We start from the raw sequence: 16,826 nt of genomic DNA, 5'->3' as shown, positions 1-16,826 counted from the left end.
GGGCTCTGGTGGTTGGGCCTTCAACAATCGAATACTTATCTCCTGTTCTGTGGATAGAGGATAATCTTGAGCAAGTCTTGTGCATTTTTTTGGAGCAAATTGAGCCAGAATTTGGATTCATTTTTAATTAGTACACCTGCTCCAATATTTATGAAAAACCACACTGTGATGTTGGAGCCTGACAGAGATAAGCGGCAGTGGATAGGCACTACTCGTCCTGCAGATTGGTCAGGCGCTGGTCACTTTTGTAGAAAATTTCTTTCCCTGCCCACTATTGACATGCCATGCTGCCTTTTACTTTAATGGGTGGTGCTAAAATTACATCTGATCACCCATCCACAGAATGGATACCAGTGTCTGATTGTGGGGGTCCTGCCCATTGCGAGAACAGGGGCCCCTATGTAACCCTGTCATATTGGCAAAGTGGACATTCAGGCCTCTCCATTCAGCTCCATGAGACTGATGAGCACTGGACTCGGCTTCTCTTCAATAGACCTGTTGGGGATTTTTTTTTTTTTTTTTTTTAGTTGGAGGACAACCATGAGGTAAGGCAGGCAATGGATTTCCTGTAAACTAGGCCTCGTTGTCTGTAGCAACGAGTCAGAGCTTTCCTTGTGTAAACTGCTGGGGTAAAAAGAAAACCGCCCTGTGATTGGTTGCTTTGAACTTTAAGGCGGCAGCCCCACGGTACGTAAACACCGCGATTTGCCCGCAGTGGAGATGCTGCGGGAAAAATCGCGGCGTTTTAAAGTGCAAGCAAAGGGGATGGGATTCATGTGAATTCCATGCCCTCTGCGGAAAAAAAACGCAGTGCGGACATGCTGTGATTTGCAAAGCTGTTGCAGCTTTGCAAATCTCAGCATGTCAATAATATCTACGGAAACGCCGGTGGCTTTACCATAGATATAATGGGAAGAGAAAGTCCACGGAGGAAAACTCTGTGAACTTTCTCTTCAAAGCGCTGCGGAAAGAACTGTAATGTGATCACGCAGCGGTTCTTTCCGCAGTGATTTAGCTCTGTGATTACGTCCTGCGGGGCCTTAGCCTAACAAATAATGTCTAATGGCCCTATTGTACAGTTAGCCCTAGTCACATGACCTCTTCTACTCCGCACCAGTCACATGACCTCTTCTCCTCAGCTCCAGTCACATGACCCCCTCTACTCAATTCCAGTCACATGACTCCTTTTCCTCAGTTACCAGTCACATGTCCTCTCCTCAGCCCCAGTCAATTGACCCTTTTAATTTGTGCAACCAGAAGGACGAACTCCAGGTCTTGAGCATAAAAACGTTAGAACAAAGGGTCCAGAATTTAGCTGAGAAAGAGACCCGTTTGTTCTGGACTGTTAACTCTTTGAAATCCTATGATACCAGTGGTAGGGTACCACGTGGGTTAAGAGTTTACAAGGAGCCATCTATCTTTCAAAATGACACTGTGTTTATGCAAGAATGGAAGCAACTTCACCTGGAACATTCTCAAAAGGTTTTACGTTTGGTTCTTAAGAGAAATGAAGAAGAATATGGGTCCGTTACAGCAGAACTGTGTAAAGCAAAAACAGAGTTAAGAACGAGACTCAGTGAACAACAATTTGCTGTTACTAATAAGCGATTAGAGAAAAAGCTGACAACAACACAAGCAGAAATAAAAGAACGCAAACGTGATAAGTTTATTCGGGACAAGAATGACTTCGATCAAGGAAAAATCTTTGATTGGAGTGAAAAGAACAAACAACAGCAATTTAATAGGAGAAGGATTAGGTCCAATGGATCCTACAAGGGTTTCAAGGCTAAGAATCCTAACAATAATAAGAAACAGAAAGTGAAAGAGTACTGGACCTCAGAAACTGATACATCTGATGATCAACATTCTGATTCAAGTAATAAGGACAATCCATCAGCAAAAAGACGTATGGAGCAATCGGTCCCTTTAGAAAAAGGTCGGTCCGAAGAGGACGAAGGCGAAGAGTTAAGGATCGGAACCAAGAGGAAGCAGGTTTCTTGGAGAAGTTAAAATCTGAAAAAGTTGAAGAGAAAGAGAATATGGTGATTAATCTCACCGAGACGCCTTTGAGTGAAGCCTGCGTCTCTCTCTTGAAAAAGGGACTTAATTTTGGTTTGACTGACCCCTTTGATGAGGTCGATTTTGAGGTCGACCTTTTTAAAGGGATATCAGGAAACTTAACCTCTTTAAATTCTATAATAGCCAAGTATCGGCTGAAAAAGCTCCACTTGATGGTGAGGTCCCCTGTACCATTGGTCCCCTGGGTTTTTTTGTAAATAATCCCCTGACAGAGCAGGAACAGAAGGCTTATTTGGATTTGTTAGAAGACACTCAGTCTGGTGACCACTCAATTGGTTGCGACTTTGAACCTTTTAGAAAAGGTATAAAGTCACGATTTAATCCTCCCATACAATCCGGCAGGTGATAAAAGATGTGAAGGCCCTTGTATATAAAGGAGAAAGATCAAATCTAACTAAAAAAGAAAGTGATGCTCTCGCTTGGCTAAAAAAACAGCGTCATTTGGTTTTTAAAAAAGCCGACAAAGGCGGAAATGTCGTAGTTATGAGTCAAAGTTACTATGTCAGTGAGGCCATAAGACAGTTGTCTGATCATAGAACGTATAGGCTTTTGGAAAACAATCCTATTCCATCAATAAATAATAAGATAAGGAGTTTTCTAAGGTTGAACATAGAAAATAACGTCATTTCCAAAAAGACAGCAGAGAAATTGTTTGTGACTGAACCGACGAAACCATGTTGGTACTTTCTCCCTAAAGTGCACAAGAGTTTAGAAAGCCCACTTGGGAGACCTATTGTGTCGGGAGTAGGTTCCGCTACGGAACCTTTATCCCAATACATCGACTGGCTTTTACAGCCTTTATTGCCCCTTATACCAGCCTACGTAAAGGACACAAATGATTTCTTAAGGCATCTGAACGAGATAGTTTTTGAAAAAGGAATGCGATTAGCATCGATTGACGTGGAGAGTCTCTATACCAGAATCCCACAAAATAAAGGTATAAAAGCCATAGAGAATATTCTAAAACATGCTAAAAAGGAGGAACATCTCGTTAACTTTATCGTAAAAGGGGTAGAGTTAGTATTGGGCAATAATGCGTTTATGTTCGACGATCGCTGGTACCATCAGATAGATGGAACAGCGATGGGGACACCATTGGCTTGTACATATGCAAATATTTTCCTTGCCGACTTTGAAGACAAGTACGTTTATACGTCAGGAAATTGGTTTTCCAAATACATTTCCCTATACCTGCGTTATGTCGATGACATTTTTTTATTGTGGCTGGGTTCTGATATAGATTTCTTTGACTTTGTTGACTATTTGAACACTAATGACTCTAACATGAAATTTACAGCTAAGATTGAGAGTAATGCTCTTGAATTTTTAGATGTTTTGGTAAGAAAATCCGAAACAGGTATAACAACAGAGGTTTATCGTAAACCCACTGCCACCAATGCCTTGTTGCATTACGATAGTTTTCATCCCTATTCAGTTAAAAATTCTATTCCTTATAGCCAGTTCATTCGATTAAAACGTATTAATAGTGACGAAAAAACTTTTGAAGAACAGGCTGATGAATTGAGGGAACGTCTTTTACGAAGGGGCTATCCAGCCAATAATATAGATAAAGCTCATGATCAATGATCAAGATCATGATCATGATCATCATCATCATCATCATCATCAAGATCATGATCAAGATCAATGGATAGGGAAAGACTACTTACAGGCAATCGTAAAAAACAGAAAAAGGACAAGGAGGAAAGGTTCAGTTTTACCTTTAAGTACAGCCCCATGGCCAACCAGATAAAAAGTGCAATCCACCAGAATTGGAATATTATTGAGTCAGATTCTATACTATCCCAGAGAGCTAAAAATAGACCATTAATTAGCTTCAGACGTAGTCGCACTATTAAGGACACCCTGGTCTCGAGTAGATTTTCGAGTAGGACCGAACATTGGTTGGAATTATCCTCCCCAAAAGGCAACTTTCGTTGTGGTTGCTGTAATTTTTGCAGATATAATTATGGAGAAAAATCTTGACAATAGGTGGGGTAGAACATAGGGTGACACAATTTCTAAACTGCAGGACCCAGTTTGTGGTCTATGTGATTTTCTGTCCATGTGGATTTTTTTACATAGGCAAAATGATACGACCTTTGTTCGTTCGTTTTAGGGAGCATTATAGATCAATCACCACACAAAAAGGTTCGGCCCGTTTGATTAAACATGTGCATGATGAACATAGCGGCAATGCTGACTGCCTTAGGTTTGCGGGCATTGAGCAAGAAAAAATACCAGTTCGAGGTGGTGATAGAAAGAGGCTTCTACTCCAGCGAGAGGCAAGGTGGATTTTGAGGACCAATGCTATGGGACCTTTGGGGTCAAATGAGAAGACAGACATGAGTGTCTTTCTTTAATATCGTTATTTTTGCTCATTTATTTTTCTGGGATTCTGGTTCTCTTAGTCTTTCTTTTCTTCTTTTAGTTTTTCTTTCTTCTCCTTTTTTGCATGTTTTTTTGTTTTTTATGTATATATTTTTTTATGTATATTTGTATATCTTTATAAATGTTCCTGTTCTTGTTAGCTTTAAAGGATGAGCCTAGATAAAATTGAAGGCGGATTGAATTTTATCCATGTCTAGCAAGAGGTCCCGATTTGAAGCTGGGCTTAACTGTCCCTACTGTTTAAACTTTTTTTTCCCCCTTCTTTGTATTAGATTAGATGTATTCTGGTCGGCGCCTTTAGGATTGGCCACTGTTGGTCACGTGCTTGCAGCAGGTATCTATCGCTGCTCCTAAGCTTGATGTCTGGTCGGCGCTCCCGTGATTGGCTGTACTAAAGTCACGTGGTGACAGCGAGTGTTTCTCGCTGTTTCCCTTCAGGTCCGCTATATCGCGGACGGTGAATTCTAATAGCCGGCCGTCTGTTTCTTTTGTGTTCTGCGCATGCGGGTCGGCACCTCTAGGATTGGCTATATCGGGTCACGTGGATTGCCGTCCCATTTGAAAGGGATTCCTGTCTATGTCGGCGTTACGCTCATTGGTAGTTCACCAGGTGGGCGTTCCCATCTAGAGTTGGACTGCCTTTGTAAGAAGGTGGATCGTTGGGAGGAGCATAATAGTTAATGTAACATTCCGATTGGTTAGTCCAAGTATTTAGCGGTTTCCATTCAGGTCCGACGAAGGGTGGAGCAAAAGGGAAGTAATCTGATTGGATGGCTTCCGTTACTCAGGCCGTAGTATGGGGGAATGTCAAATTAAAGGGACAGGCTATGTACTGCTGCAATTTTGATTGGCCATCTTTTCAAGCTGACACATGTTGCTTCTGATCAAGTGTAATTATAGTTCTTTATTTAAGACCTGGTGTTTGGAGTCCGTGGCATTGCACCTTAGGCTTGAAGAAGCGTGACTGTGAACGCGAAACGGCTGTTGCCTCTTTTTTGCCAATTGTGCTATCACTCCCTCCCTTTGGATTTCTTTTACTTATGTACCTAATAAAAGGATATGTTTTAGAGAAAAGAGAAGACGACTGTCGTCCTTTGGAGAATGTTTGGTGAGTGCCCACCCATTATTGCTCTTTTTTGTTCTATCAATTGACCCTTCATCCTCACCTCTAGTCATATGACCCCCAGCTCCAGTCACATGACCTCTCCTCCGCACAAGTCACATGTCCTCTTCTCCTCAGTTTGTCACATGACCTCTTCTCCAGTTCTAGTCACATGGGTTTGGCTACTGCTAAAAATGTGAGACTCTCCCAAGGTGAGTACTTGTACCTACAGATTCTCACTGTTTCATTTGCAAATGGTGCAGGAGATTTTATAAGTTACTATTATAAGGAATACTGCCTGAGGGTCCATTCACACGGAGTAAACGCGCGCTCATTTTGGCCAAGTACGTGTAAAAATAAGATTCCCATTGACCTCAATGACATTTTGCTACACTTGTAAAAAAACACGTCAAAATACATGTGTAAAATGTCATTGAAGTCAATGGGAATCTTATTTCTACATGTGTATTCTTTACACGTGTATTTTGCCAAAATGAGCGCGTGTTTACTCTGTGTGAATGGACCCTTACTGAGAACAGACAGACATACCCCATTCATACCTCCCAACCGCCCTGGATTCTGTGGGACAGTCCCAGATTGTGGCTTGTGTCCCGCAGCCCTGATCGGTGGGAGGTTTGTCCTGGTTTCCTCTGGACACAGATGAGTTGACTCCGCTGTGCTCCTCGTGTACTCCAGTCCTGGAAGCTGTAGGCGTGATGTGATGACGTCACTCACATCACACCTACAGCTCCCAGAACACTGCGGGTACAGATTGCAGACAAGAGCAGGGAAGCGAGGAGAGGTGAGTATCAGTGTATTTTTATGTTAAACTGTGGGTGAAAATTGAGGGGGGAAATGAAATGAAGGGGGGTGGGGGGCATGAAACTGGGGCAGACATAGGGGAAGGGGGGGCATGAAACCTGTAAATATACAAACAGCTGCAACTAGGCTTTCTTCAAGCACGGGGGCAGCATGTTAGTGTGGGCAGTGTGTGCATACTCCCAGCATCTCAAGGAAGCCTACTGCTCTTTCATAGTGACGTTCCCCCCTCCTGTACCCCTATGTCATAAAATTGCCTTCAGCTACGCTCATCTTTGTCCATACATTTGAAAACACCGCATTAAGAAGACCCTGAAAACTTTAGCCTGGCAAGAAAGGAGCCACAATATTCATATAGTCCAGGGGCCCATAGTGGTCTTAATCTGTCCCCGCATGGTAGTGTTAAAGGGTGCAGAGATGATGTGTCTGCTCTGGTGCCTGTAGGGCCCAAAGATAAAAATTCACCAGTATTATAAATGGCACAATGTAGGTCAGGGGCTTGTTCATCTTCCTGCCCATGACCAAGGGAGTGGCGCAACTGTTTAACGGAAAGCACTTGGAGTACATTCCGATCACATCTGAGTGCTTTCCGTACATCATTTATTCCTATGCTGGGTTTAGGATAGGACCTGCTCTATAATTATCAGATTGGGGTGCCGCTCAGATGGCACACTTGGTCATGTGCATGGGGCCTTACAAATTTTCTATTGGGGTTCACTGTCTTACATGAATGAGATCCTAGATTCCATCATCTAGTAATTGGTGGCTCAGTCCCAGAGGCTTAAAGTTGGTTGCCTACTTAGATGGCACATAGTTGTACGTGGCAACTAGCAAGATATTTCTTGGGTGGAGAATGGGTGAAAATTATTTCTATCCCAAATGCAGTCTATTACAACCATCAAAACCCATGCCCCCCACTGCCCTCCTCTATGCGTACATTGGTCGCAGTACTGTAGCATGCGGCACCCTTCCATGTGTTTTGGCTACCCACACTTATACATCTCAAGAAGTCATCTTATTAGCTAAGACAGAGGCCCCAAACTACGAGTCCGCTAACAACTTACGCCTTTTCAAGTACAAGGTTACAATGACCTCAGTTTACTTTCCCCGTTTGGGTTGTTTTCACTGTAGAAATTTTTTTGTCACCTTCAGCCTCTTCTAAGAATCTGCCAAAACATCTGGAAGGGTTTGCGTGATGGAGGATGAGGCAAGAACAGAAATAAACAAAGCGTGGGCAGGAGGTTTTTTATGTGGACCATCTGTAAAGATCTTGCTATTTTAGTTGCAAAACAACATGTGCTATTGAACACATTTGGATGAAAGTGTAGAACACGAGGGAGACTTAATTCATACCTGTTCCTACAATATGAATCAAAACCTTCTATACATGGCCGTATTATCATGGGAAACAGTCCTCGTTTTGGAGATCAGGACTCTGGGGTGAAAATTGGGAACAGGATGTAGTAAACACCATAGCCAAAAACAGCAAGTAAGAGTATTCAGAGAGGGGTCCTTAACCAATTCAGGGCCGGGCCAATTTCCTTGATTCAGGGCCAGACACATTATTGGGTTCTTTCCTACATGCGGTTTTGAGGGCTAAAACAATTTGGGTTATTCAAATAATTTTGTTGTCTTTTTTTATTTTAAATTTGATTTTTATTGAGAAAAAAGGATTTTACATTATATAAAACAAACAGAACAAGAAACACCAGAGCGCCGTATATTCACATTTCAGCCTATAAGATCAATACGCCATTCAAGTCTCAGGGCATAAGAACAAAATACCAGTAACTACGGTGTAACTAGAAAAACAAATAAGTACAGGAACAGTAGACGAGAGGAAAAAAGGGAACCACAAGAACAAACAAAGAGAAGAGAGAACAGGGGAAACACAAGAAAACAAGAGAAACAAAACAAAACACGCTCAAGAACAGTATACCTGGATATAATGCTGATTATACAAAGGAAATACAGCAGAAACGAAAATGAAGCCACCCGTAGTCAGGGAGTAAATAAGAGATCTCAACGGGGCCTACCTAAGGGTGCATTCACACTGAGTAAACGCTAGCTTATTCTGAACGTAAAACACGTTCAGAATAAGCGGCGTCTAAAGCAGCTCCATTCATTTCTATGGGAGCGGGGATACGAGCGCTCCCCATAGAAATGAATGGGCTGCTTCTTTCACTCCGTGCAGTCCCATTGAAGTGAATGGGGAGTGCCGGCGTATACGGCAAGCTCTGCTCATGCCGGAGCGTACACGTCGGCACTCCCCATTCACTTCAATGGGACTGCACGGAGTGAAAGAAGCAGCCCATTCATTTCTATGGGGAGCGCTCATATCCCCGCTCCCATAGAAATGAATGGAGCTGCTTTAGACGCCGCTTATTCTGAACGTGTTTTACGTTCAGAATAAGCTAGCGTTTACTCAGTGTGAATTCACCCTAAGACTGTAAGGGAGGAGGTGCATTCCTAGTGTCCATATAAGAGGACCAAAGGGACCACCTAAGACGGAAGCTAGCATATGTATTGTTTTTGTTGGCCAGCATACGTTCCATAGTAAATGCTAAGTCGACATGATGGATTAACTCAGCTACGGTTAGGCAAAGAGCAGACTTCCACTGGCGAGCGATCATAGCCCGAGCTGCCAGCACTATCTGCCCCAGTACAACCTGTGACCCCAAGGGGAAAAGATCAGTGTCCAAAAAACAAAGAGCCAGACCAGGGGAGGGCCGTATAATGAGGCCAGCTACATTAGACATAAATTGAAATACTGCCGTCCAAAACGCTAGGATTGGAGGGCACTCCCACCATAAATGTATGAAGGAGCCCATGTGACCGCATCCCCGCCGGCAAAGACTCGAGCAAGAGGGATCTATGTGCGCTAATTGGCTTGGAGTCCTATACCAGCGTAACACTATTTTCAGAGCCATTTCCCAGTGGGCTGCACCCTTAGAAACACGTTTGACAAACCCATTTGCAGCATACCAATCCGACAAAGAAATGGATCTGGCAAGGTCTGATTCCCAACGAAGCAGATGGAGAGGTTTGACCTGCTCAGCAGGGACAGAGAGGAAAGTATAAAATGTGGACAACCCACCCTTAGCAGGCGAGGATCGGCTCCACATTCTCAAAGCTAGTCTGGGAAAGGTCAGCCGCGAGGGGTCATAAGTATGAAAAAAGTGACGTAATTGCAAATATTTAAAAAAGTCGGTTTTGGGAAGATGAAACTCGTCCTGTAGCATAGAAAATGGTTTCAACCCCTTGTCGGAAAACAGATGAGCGATCTTATAGAGGCCTCTAGAGCTCCACCCTCGAAGGCTCAGCTGAGGAAGGAAAGCGGTCACATATAGTAAGGGCAATTTCGACAAAGGAACCAAATCTTCCCTGGAGGTGTGTGACAAGTAATAACGCCAGGCAGTCACGGATGCTCTAAGACTTAATAAAGGGGGGTGTACCTTGATGGGGGCCAGGTCTTTAGGACGCAGAATACTCATAAGTGGGGCATCTAACAGGCATTCCTCGACCTCAGCCCAACGCCACTTAGAAGTTTCGTCCCAACCAACTTTGAGTTGTTCAAGGATGGATGCCATGTAGTATTTCCTAATATCTGGGACACCCGCACCCCCATGAGACCAAGGCCTAGTCATCACTTTGAATCGAACCCTGGACCTCTTACCCTCCCAGATAAATTTAGAAAGAATAGACTGTAATTTGGGAAAATACGAGTCCGGGAGGGGAATGGCAACTGTACGAAACGTATACAGAATGAGGGGTAGCGCCATCATTTTAACAATGGCTATTCTACTAGCCCAGGACAACATCGGTTGAGAAAAGGAAGAAAGGAGGGAGGAGATCTTAGCCAGAAGGGGGACATAATTGGCAGCAAACAAATCAGAGCTAGGCGCTGTCAGGGAGATGCCAAGGTACGTAATGCGGGAATCAGTCCATTGATAGGGAAATTTGACACCAAGATCATGTTTCAGTGAGGGTGTAACAACAATAGGTAAGATCTGGGACTTAGAAGAATTAACTTTATAGTAAGAAACCCTACCAAATCTTGCAAGGGCAGCAGTAGCAGCACTCAAACAAGAGTCGGGAGAGGTCAGGGCCAGAATAACATCATCAGCATATAGACCAATTTTGTGGTGCCGGCGGCCCACAGTAATGCCCTCAATGTCCTCAGCCACCCGAATGGACTCCGCCAGGGGTTCCATCACTAGCGCAAAAATAATGGGAGATAAAGGGCAGCCCTGACGGGTTCCATTCGAGATCCGAAAAGGTTCAGACAAAAAGCCCGAAGACAGCACACGAGCCGACGGCCGGGAGTAAAGAGCCAAAATAGCAGACTTAAAAACAGGGCCCATACCAAACTTATCTAAGAGACTATCAAGGTAATTCCAGTGGACCCTATCGAAGGCCTTTTCGGCATCCAGAGCTAAAAGCAAAGAAGGTGCACCATCTTTTTCAGCTTTCTGGATGAGGTCTATGAACCTCCGTGTGCCATCCGGGGCCTGCCTACCAAACACAAATCCCACCTGGTCAGGTTTAATCAGCTGGGGGATAAGACGGAGTAATCTCTCGGCAAGAATTTTAGCATACAGCTTGACATCAATATTAAGAAGTGAAATGGGTCTAAAATTAGCCGGAACAGTAGGAGATTTGCCAGGTTTCGGGAGGGTCACAATAGTAGCGGACAACATCTCCTCTGGGAAACATTGTTCCTCCACCGCCTTTCTAAACACTGCCAGGAGATGAGGGGATAGAATATCCACAAATTTCTTGTAATAGATCCCTGAAAAACCGTCAGGACCAGGAGACTTTAGTGGTTTCAGCGAGGCTATAGCTGCCGTAACCTCAAGCAAGGAGATAGGAGAGGCCAAGGAGGCAGATTGCTCCGGGGAAAGGCGAGGCAGGGCCACAGAGTCTAAAAACTCATCTATGTCCTCCTTGGATGGCTGGTACGTCTGGGGATCATCTCTAAGATTGTATAGAGACCTATAATACAAGCGAAACTGATCCGCAATGAGGCGGGGGTCGATAACTTTAGTACCTGAGTCATCCACAAGGTAGGCAATACGAGATTTAGGGCGCGACTGTTTAATCTTTTTAGCCAAAAAAGCACTAGCCCTACTATTATGCACATAGGCCTGACACTGAAAACGCTTAAAAGCTAAGTCCTGTTGGCAAGCCAGAAGGCCCTGCAGTCGGAGTTGACTTTGTTGTCTTTTTTTAAGTGCTAAATAAAGTTTTTATTTTTATGTTGTTTTTATTTGTCAACATTTTTTCTTTATTTTAAGATCCGAGAAAATGTTAAACAAAAAAAAGAGGGGAAACGTGTCTGTTTTTCACATTCTTCATATGTTTTTTCCAGGTTTTGGTTTCCCATCGCCTTCTGTGAGGACATTGGCTGGGTCGGGTGGGAAATGGCTCAGGTGACCACTGCAGGCAATAACTGTCCACAGCATTGGGTATCAGGGATTTCTTTGCTAATATGTCACCGGTAACCAACATGTGATGACTGAGGCCAGTGGTTGGCCATTGTGGGCACCTGAACTGCTTCACTTCCGGCCCTGCCAGTGTCTGCACAGTATAGAACTAGAAATCTGTAGCCTAAATGGAGGTCAGTATTGCAGTTCTGGTCTGGGAAGTCCTGGAAATGGAAGGAATGCTGCCTAAATGGAGGCCCAGGGTTAGACGAGTATCACTTTTTTTTTTCTTATTTTCACCACTTCTGGGCACCCCTGGGTTTTCTAGTTATTCTCTTCGCTTTTCTATTCTCCACATAAATTGTAGAAGCCGTAGCTTATTAAAGGGGCTGTCCACAATCAGATAAACAAGGTCGGCTACCTTCAAAAACAGCACCATTGCTATGTTATGTGTTGTAGTGCAACTTAGCACCCTTAACTTCATTGAAATTAAGGTGCAATACCTGACACAACCCGTAGATAGGTGTGGCACTGTTGCGTGACGACAGCAGTCTTGTTTTTCTAGTCCTGGACAACCCCTTTATCTAGTTTGGGGACACATCCCTGTGTAATATACCTATAATACTATACATTCTGTATGAATAAGATATGTACTTCGTATGAAATTGGGAAATCAAAATAGTTCTCTATGCTACAAGACGAGTTCCATCTCCCTAGAACAGATGTTTTTAAATATTTACAGTTGCGTCATTTTTTTCAAGCCTATGAGCCCTCTAGACTAACCTTTCCTAGATTAGCTTTGAAGCTGTGGAATAGGTCCTCACCTGCTAAAGGTGGGCTGTCCGCGTTTTATGTATAATCGGGTTTTATTGAGATTTTTACAAAAGAACAAGAGAAACAAACAAGGGTCGAGAGACCAGACGAGCAGGCCCCAAACAGTATGAAATGGCAAGGGGGGAACCCCCTCCCCCCCCCCGGCCCAATAATGTAAAGGACCACAAGGGCCGTGGAAACACAAAAGTCTGTCCGCGTTTTATGACCTTCTCTCTGTTCCCGCGGAGCGGGTTAAGCCTCTTCACCTGCTCCGTTGGGAAACAGAGCTTGCCAGAACCATTCCTCTGCCGGACTGGTATACCGCGGCTGAGTTTGTTAAACGTATCTCTAGGGGGGGGCGTCTCATTAGGAAACGGCCTTGAAAATAATGCTGTGATGGTATAGGACCCCAAACCAACTGGCGCATATAGATTCTTCCTGTTCAAGACTTTGCTGGCGGGGATGCAGTCAAGTAGGTTCCTTCTTGCATTTGTGGTGGGAATGCCCTCCGATTCTAGCCTTTTGGACTGCGGTATTTCATTTCATGTCCACCATAGCCAGCCTTGATAGTCCTTCCCCTGGTCTTGCCCTATGCTTTCTAGATACTGGTAGTTTCCCCTCGGGGATGTGGGTTGTTCTGGGGCAGATTGTGCTAGCAGCTCGGGCCATGATCACTCGTCAGTGGAAGTCCGCTCTTTGCTTAACTGTAACTGAATTACTCTATCATGTGGATTTAGCGTGTACCTTAGAACGTATGCTGGCCAATAAAAATCATACTTACACCAAATTTCGTGCCCAGTGGTCCCTTTGGATCTCGTATATGGAGTCTAGTAGGGCAGCTCTTTCCTTGCAGCCTCAGGTTGACCCCGTGGGGACCCCTTAGATCACTATTTACTAACTGTTCTGTGATTCCAGGTGGCTTCATTTTCTATTTTTGCTGTATCCCGTGTATCTTCGGTATTGTGCTCAGGTATAATGTTTTCGATAATGTTTGGTTTTCCTGTTCTCTTCCATTTCTATCTTGTCTTTCTTACCCTTCCTTTTTCCTGTTCCCTTCATTTGTCTCTCTTGCTCTGTTTCCCTCTTAGTTCTCTTTCTGAGCTTCTGCCTCTCTTTTTTTTGTTTTTGTTTTTTCTTTCTTTTCTCTGTCCTGCCGTAGAATTGATGGTTGAGTATCGTTTGTGTATTTGACCTTCTGGTCTTTGTTTATTTGACTATGTTTGTGATACCTCTGCACTTAGGTTGCAATCCGGAATTTCGACCCTGTATTCATCATTCTACTGATCGGACCTTTGTTGGTTTTTCCTATGTTTGTTACTGCTTTATACATTGTAAAATTTTCCTCTGTTTTCTTCTCCCAATAAAAATCAAATTTAAAATGAAATTGGGAAATTAGGAAATAGCAATATGATTTTGTTTAGAATCTGCCACCACAACAATGCCCTGTGAAGTCCCCAGTTTCTTCCGCTTTATGTCATGCAAAGCAGCGGTTGCCGTTAAAATTTTCCGGAAACCTAATAGTGGGTGTGGAGCCTCAAATTTGCAAATTCACATTATCATGAATGACTTCATTTAGGAGAATGTACCATTCCCGGGAGGGTGAGCTCACTACCGGGCCAATTACATAAAATTACATTTTCTGCCTTTCTACATAGTTTTTCCATAATAATCAAGGCAGGAGGCATTGGGGAAAAAATGGTAAGATCTCAAAAACATCTCTCCATCTATTCGTACAATGCACAATATGCCGATGGTTAAAAGGAACTGTTTTTGGAATTCAGTTTAAGCATATAGATACAGGGCCAGCCTTCTATTGAATGGTGCCCTCATAAAGGTAAAACGTGGATAAAACCCTCAGAGGAAATGGAAAATAGATCACTATATCCTTCAAATGTGGGTGTCTTCTGCTGGACCATTAGTGTGATAACACCTAACCCACCAGAGGATCCTCTTGTACTTTGGTGGGCCAGTTCAACACTAAAAACTATAGTTCCCCCACCATAGTGCGGTGTGCCTCTGAGACCTGTGTTGGTGCGTTCTCTCCCACTGTTTTGTGTTGCCCGTTCCAGGGTTAGCGTGGTGCGGATTTGCTAATTCGTGTGATTTGTCTCATCTGTTCGGACGTGTTATATTTGTCTGTCCGCGCTCTGTGGACCCGTTTGTTGGGGTCGTGCCTTGCGGTGGTTTTGCTTTTTTGTAATTGCGTGTTTATAAATAAAGAATTTATATAAAAAAAACCAAACTGGTTTGCCTGTATGTCGGTGTGTTCTGCCTGTTGTGCACAGATCTGTATGTTATACTTTTCTTCATGGGAGAACAGCAGTCAAGGCAGCAGTCAAGGGCCGTATATTTGGCTTCAGACAGGATTGACTCTGTCACTATGATTATTATTTCCTCATTTTCGGGCTATTTCAATATTTTGAGAAGACTTCCATTTACAGTTCATTGACACATGACATCATTATTTTCCATCCAGGGCCTCGGTGTGACAGAGCTATGGCGGAGGATGAGCCTGCAGGGAAATGCTTATAACTCACTCCCGATTAGAGCCAGCTGACTGTAAAAGGTGCGTATGGGGGCCGGTTAGCATTGAGGGGCTCACAAAGTGAAGGCATCATTTATGGCTTCGCTTAGCTGTGAAATGTAAGATGAACGCTAGTTTTTGGAGCAGGGACATATTTTAGGGACTTTTCTGCATTTAACAATCCCCTTGTATTAGAAGGCTAAAACGTTGATCAAAGGGTGCCCTGCTGTTGGGGATCCCAGCGATCAGTGTGTGGGAACCTAACAACTAGTGGTCTGTACCCTGTAGCGCCACCACAGGGGAAAATGATGTACTGCACAGTTTCTAATTTAAAAGAGGTTTTCCCACTAACAATGCTTATCCACAGGGACCCCATCCTTATGATTAACGGGTGACTGATCACTGTCTCTATGGTTACAGACTACAAACAAGCTCTCTGTGTAGTCTGATCCTGCAGTCATGTATTACTCTACCCCCACCGTTCCTGCTTCTTGCTTACCCAGGGTGCATGCGGGTCAACACAGGAACATTCGTTCATCAGAATCTCCTTCCTTTTGTATACTAGTGATTGTTGACACTAAAAGGGTATGTTCACCGTATCACTAACAACTACAATAGCATATGGTTTACAAGTGATTTGATGTGCAATACATCTAAAATGAAACGTATACAGCTTTGCAAGTAGTCTTGGTTACAAATTATAGTGACATCTTGGGTATACAGCAGACTGATCACTGCCCGCCTCTTGCTTCCCAGGGTGCATGTGGGTCTACAAGGGAAGATTTGTTCCTCACAATATCCTTTCTCTTGTTGACTAGTGCATGTTGATACAGGAAGCAAAGGGGGGTGATTATTGGGTTAGATACCCACGACTAAAGGGGACAAGTGTATGTGTAACTAGGTTGGTGACCGTGTGACTATGAATATTCTTCTATAGCCTTCATTACGGCTGATCATGTTTGCAGTTATGGCTGTTGTGTTATGAGCAGAGAACAAAAAACATTCATGAACAAAACTCTGATAGAAAAGATAGGAGTGAGTGGCAGGCACTGCTCTAGACCCAATGCTGACCCTGTAAGCAAATATGGGTGTAAAGGGAAATGGGCCTAGCTGGTAGTCACCCACCTAGTCAATCCTACCCTTATGACCTATAACAACAGACTAAGTCTTTCTCCTTTGGTTTCTTCTCTATTCATAGCATTGGTCAACATTTGAGTCATCTAACTTCCTGCTGTGGTAGAAACACCAATTGGGAGTAAACAACCACATAGAATAAAGACCTTGTAATTGCCAAGAAAGTGATCCTGAAGATACAGTCACACTCCTTATAGTGGATACAAGTCATGAATGAAGCCATTAGCTCCAGTTTATTGATACTGCGGAAACAGCGCCTCTTTTGTCCATGGTCGTTTCTGGTATTGCATCTTATTTGTATTGCAGTCAATTGAACTAAGTTGCAATAGCAACCAAAGACTATGGACAAGACTGGCGCTGTTTCTAAAAGTAAGCAGAAATGTTCTTATCGTCTGAGCACCATTGAAGGGAGTCCGTCACCAGAGCCTAGCATATCAAACCAGCCCCGCAGATATATAGGTTAGGGTCACCTGAATCAAACAGTGTTGTGATTGTGATTCGCTGCCTCCATTGCCAAGACATCGCTGTTTTAGTCAAT

The sequence above is a fragment of the Leptodactylus fuscus genome, chromosome 11 (genome assembly GCF_031893055.1).
Source record: "Leptodactylus fuscus isolate aLepFus1 chromosome 11, aLepFus1.hap2, whole genome shotgun sequence".
Classification (NCBI taxonomy): Eukaryota; Metazoa; Chordata; class Amphibia; order Anura; family Leptodactylidae; genus Leptodactylus; species Leptodactylus fuscus.
Note: the sequence above shows the minus strand (reverse complement) of the source record.